Here is a 6000-nt window from a genome sequence, read left to right as displayed (position 1 = left end):
AATTACATTAATAACCATTTTATTTTAGTTAATTATTAGAAGTTTGAATGATTTTTGAGAAATTTCATTGTTTTTAATGTTAATACTATTTAAAACAAAAAAACCAGTTTAAACCAAAAAAACCTGGTTTAAACCAAAAAAACCTGGTTTAAACCAAAAAAACCGGTTTTTGGTTTTTTTACCAACCCTGGCTGCCATCTATAATTCAGAAGTGAAGTGTGTGATGTGTTATGATTGAATTACATTTGTAGTGTTTGTAGGTCTGTTGCTCTCGGTGGTGAGACTTTTTAAAGGGGAGATCGGGTCATATTTGCACCTTGAAGTTCGGAACCACAGAAAACCAACTTCAGCCGACCATCATTGTGGCGACGGTTCAAACCCGGGACCTCATGACGCGAATCCGTCACTATGACCACTCGACCACCACAGCGGCTATTAAATTGTACTGGGGGGGGGGGGGGGAGAAACAAGGCTTTGGTTTTTTTTTCATAAAAAGGGAAAAATTGCCATGATTATAGTTTAGTTATGAAATAACAAACCTTCAATTTTATACTGCCTCATTAGTTTCAGAATAATAAAATGGTTTTGTAAAAAGATAGTTTAATTAATGTAAACCTGTATTACTTTTACAAGAACACACAGTGGATAGCGTTCAAGGATAATGGACAAGGCTTACATGGTAAGGTGATGGTTTTGATTATCATGCAGAATGTTGAGTGTAGATTCATTAGCATAGAGCAGGGGTGTCTGACCACCTTGAGCCATTCTCTTCAAAATTATCTGACAAGTGAGCCACCAATTATTAAAAATCTTATTACTAAGAAAATGTGGTAATTAAAAATTTGTTAATTAGTAATTAAAAATTAATTGCAAACATTTAAAAACTTAAATTAGAATTAAATAGAAGTGGGAGTTATAAATAAACCATAAAATTAATTCTACCTACCAAAAATAATTGAGAATATTCTGTTCTAAATGTCTTTTGAGCAAATTCAATTTACACATAAATTTGCCAATGCTTCATTATTAGCTGATCTTTCACTTGAAGTTGGATATTTAAATCATTCAAATGTCCTGTAATATCAATAAGGAATGCCAAATATAGCACCAGTGTCTTATCATTAAAAAATGAAACATCTTGATCTTTCATTTCTGAGAACAGCTGCTCATTTAACAGTAATTACAAAAAAAAAAAAAAAAAACTTTGACAACAACCAACCGATTTCTGTATAATGTCAGCCCTCGAAATTGCTCTCCAAGTCTTGAAGAAATTGTGGTAATAAGAATTACTTGGGGCCTCTGGACCAAATGAAGTTCAAGTTAGCACCCAAGTGGCATAGTGGTAAGATGCTCGTCTTCCCCCATGAAGGTTACTATCAAGGTCCACGGGTCTGACTGTGGGCATAAAACATCAGAAACAAGTTCTTTACCTACAGAGCCTGGGGCGACCACCGATATGTGATGCCTTCATTTCCCACCCAGTTGCCATATGGTGATATATGACCATAGTTGGAATGCAAATTATTTCTAAATCTTTCCATCAAAGGACCTGCTAATAAATGACACAATGGAAAGATTAGTTTAAAATTGTCTGTGAATACATTTTCTTCAATTTCACTAAGTCTTCAAACAAAATTTATAGATTTTTCACCATTGCTGATGCACCACTCCTTCTCACTGCTACGATTTTTTTCACAGATGATTCATATTTTTCCAGAGTGCAAAATTTGATACAGTTTGCCACGTTGGAAATATCTTCCCTCCTTTGTGGTTTCATGAGTAGAAGAATTTTTATAAAAACTTCTCAGTGATGAAGAATATTATCCCGAAGAAACAGTCATTCAAGCCATGAACACCCAAAATTTCGCCCAGAACTATTGAAAAGCAATGCACACATTTAAAGGTATTGCTTCCAATGGGTCATGCAAATTACCAGCTATATTGCTGTTATTCTTTCCACCAAAATTGGCTTGATACAAAAATATCATGAAATGCTTGCACATGTTTAACCCTTTGATTGGCAAGCATTGAAATATCCAAAGGAGAATTTATTATGGGTTATATCAGTTATAGAAACTTCATGACCAGCTAACAAGTAGAAATCGAATATTTAGTTGCTTCAATGCTGAAATGAGCTCAAAATATGCAATGCCTTTAATTGGAAAATATACGAAAGCAACACACACAGCCAAATCAAAGGTTAAGACAGATATTTTGTGCAGCATTTATCATTCATTCTTTAACCAAGGAGCCATCACTGAAAGGCTTGGAATGTTTTGCAAATAAGTAATAAGCTTCATATATGTAGAGGCTCTCTCATTGCCATTATATATATAAACAAAGATGAATTCTTCACACTTTTCAATCACACAATTTTTTTTTGAATCTTATTGGGATGTTGCTGGCTGCTAGTTTCCGCAGCCCACGAGTTTGACACCCCTGGTATAGACTAACTCCGAACCCTTCATGTGAGTGGGAAAATTTTTTTACCTCTGCTCGTCTTTGCCTAGGGGAGCTGTATATTTTAACCGACCGATAGATCTGCATGTAGAAATACGTGTAAAAAAATCCTTTTTCCAAAACGGTTCTGAACGTAAAAACACGAAGCAGAATATCTGCTCTGAATGTATATCTGTTTTTCCTTCTCAATTAACGTCTTTGTTGAAACGCCTCTCCCCTTTCTTCACGCGAACACTACCGAAGGGATTAAGCCCCACGGTACTGTGCAAGACAAGTGTCAGAATTTCTGTCCCACATTGTGTCTGTGGTCAACTTCGAAAGTTAATAATTCTTTGCGCGTACATGTTTTGAATAGCACAATCGGAATCTTGAAAAAAAAAGTATATTTATCTTCAGTCTTTTGGAAATCCCAAGTGATTTTGATCATCACAAATATTACCCAGTTTCCAAGAAAGACTCGTTTTCAGCATAGTTAGACTGAGGCCAGCCCAGTTGACCCGGTCAATGTCCAAAATTTTGGCTTTTGCCGATCCTTATACATCAGTAGTTCTCAACCTTTGGAAGCCTGCGGCCCGGTTGATTTCTTTTTTGCAACCGGAAGACCTGGTCAAACACATGACTGATAGAAAATAAATGGGTAAAAATAAAACAGTGAACCACTCACGGCCTGATTTGACTGATGTCAAGGCCCGGCACCACGTCACGACCCTGTGGTTGAGAAACACTGCTATACATCTTTATATCAGTCCCTATGATTTGGGGTCATTGCCGTGTTGCCGTATTTTTTTGTGATAATTATGGCCATTTATAATTGGCCGTAGTTAACCATAATGATTATGGTTAGCTATGGCAACTCTAACGATCAAAGGAATCTGAATATTGATGTATAACATAGGCGCGAAACCATTTCAGCCTTCCCCCCTCCCCCCAATTAATTTCTAAAAAAACAATGTAATTCACCTTCCCACTCCTGCGTACTCGCTTGAGTCCCATATATACGGGACGACCAACAACTTTCAGTCCCCCAATGTATTCTTCATGTCGGTGCCTCTGATATATAGGGGGTGGCAAAAGCCCGAATTTTGAGTATTGGCCGGGTCAGCTGGGCTCCCCATCAGGAATTGGCCAACTTCAGGCTTTGGCAGCAACATATCTATTATACTTGAATCTGACACTAAACGATATCAACCGCAGTACAAATGAATGTCGAATACTGCAATTGTGATACTCTAGCTCTCTACTTTTTTATTTTTATCAGTGGTACTCAACCTGGGGCCATATGGGCCCCCTTGCAGTCCTGGGATATTTTAAAGCTGCCAAGGGTGAAAATCAGATGAAAGGAGAGCCACGACAAGTGGTAAAGGGGCCACAGAGAGCTGTGAAGGAATAAAGCTTTCAAGTGAAATATGTTAGGAAAAATCTGACTACTTTCACAATTCAGCAGAGCTATTCATAGAACCAGGGTCATACTTATCCATGAGCCCATGTAAGCATTATACACATTATACAAATACAACGCCACAACAGGCAAATTGCCCAACGAGGTGGCTGACTTAAGAACATCATGGATCCCCAAGCATTTTTTGCAGGCCCTACCTACTACTGCTACACCACACATGCACCCCCCCCCCCCGCGGAACTCCCAACGAATCGGTACATGCGGGAATGCGCGTGTACATGTAGTGAAAACTGACGTGAAGTATTTTTTTGTTTTTCTGTAATGCTTGTTATGTGTAGTGCTGCCATCTGCCACCAGTTTTTCAAGTTAAGCATGACCCGGGGCTTCATATCTTGGCTTACATGATGTAATCTGATGCGATGATTTTCAAATGTAAGTTTGTATATATACACACATATAAACTTACATTAGAAATCACATCAGATCGTAAGTTGTTACTTCCGGCTAAGCATGGGACCCCAGAACATCATCTTTGTCCAGGGACCTATGACGTGAGACGGCCATGCATAAAATCCCCTCGAGAAGGAAGCTTACTGAACTCTAGCCCAGGATAGGCGCAGAACAAGGGTAATGATGTATAGGGAAGTTCCATTTATTGTGTAGGTTTGTTGGTCATCCCGTATTTTACGAAGACATATTTTCCCATATAATTCGGAGTTAGGTAGGGATGATCACACCTGGATCCACACCCAGCCCATTGTTTCAGAGATTGATGTTATTTATAAAATTTTTGAAATGCATAAATTTAGTTTTGATTAAATTTAATTGGATAAGTAGAAAGGGCCCCACTCTTGGATGATGGGGGCAGATAAGACAGAGGGCTAAGAGTAAAAAAATATTGTCCAAAGAAGATCATGGGCTGAAAAAGGTTGAGAAACACTGATTTCGATGACCGTACTTGTCAGCTTGAGTTTTAACCGAGTATAATGAACTCTGATTTAATGAATTTTTGTGAACATCCCCGAAATAACTCACTATACTTAAACTCCTACTTGATAAATTCTGCAATCGGGCACCAATAAAACAAACTCCTATTTAACAAATTTTATCATCCTACCCTGATATAGGGTATCATGCATAATCAATGGTAAAAAGTATAAATTTCAAGTATCTGTCACATTTGCTTGCTTCACCTTGGAACTATTGTATGGGCCTAATCACCGGTAAATTGGAACTTTTAGCATTTATCAATTTTTCCAACGACCCGTGGATGTTATACATAATCACCAGTAAAAAATGAAATATATTAAAATTTATCAAAGGAACAGCATATGCAGAGGAGTATTTACAGAGGGGTAAACAGGCTAGAGCCCAGGGGGCAAGTTCGGAGGGGCTGTACATTTACAAAATAAGTGAGATTAAAATGCGAGAAAAGTGACAAAGCCACAAATCTGTCTCTACCTAGAGAGCAGGGACTAAGTGAGCGATCGAAAGAAAGACCTAGAGAGTATGAAAGCCTAAAAGAGGGACCAGGTCAGTGAGCAACTACAAGAGTAACCCAGAGTATGTACTTGCGAGTGTACGTCAGCAGGGCCATAACTAGCAGACAGGTCTGGTGACCCGGATTCTGAACCAGAACGGGTGCCGAATTCACCCTTTAACTGCTTCTACATGCAAGGGGTGACAAATTATCTAGTTGCGGCCCTGTACGTGAAAGTGTACAGTGTAAAAGCATGTGAGAAACCAAAAGATTATGCTCGAAAACAAGGGACTAGGTAAGTATGTGACCAAAAAAGCATGCCCCCCAAGGGTGGGGCTGACAGAGCTCCCGGCTCAGCGTCCGGGATAATTCTTACCAGTTTTTTGCTTTTTCACACTATAAATTCACTATAGAGGGGCCCGTGAAAATTCTGGTCTAGGGTCCTACTGCAGGATGTGGGGGCCATGCAAAAGAGTTACCTAGACAGTTTGCAAGTATGTAAGGGATCAAAACAGTGTGCAAGTACAGTATGTGAATAACAGAGAGGAGCCAGGTGAGTGAGTGACCAAGAGAATGACCTGGAGAGTATGTAAATATGAAATTCACTTTGATAAGCAACATTAGTGAGGGACCAAATGAGTGAACAAACGAACAAGAGTGA

This window comes from Pholcus phalangioides, unplaced genomic scaffold, assembly GCF_987345545.1.
Source record: "Pholcus phalangioides strain wild (caught in Gottingen) unplaced genomic scaffold, Ppha-v1.0 ptg000007l_1, whole genome shotgun sequence".
Taxonomy (NCBI): Eukaryota; Metazoa; Arthropoda; class Arachnida; order Araneae; family Pholcidae; genus Pholcus; species Pholcus phalangioides.
The sequence above is the reverse complement of the archived record's forward strand: the minus strand, read 5'-3'. Positions refer to the sequence as shown.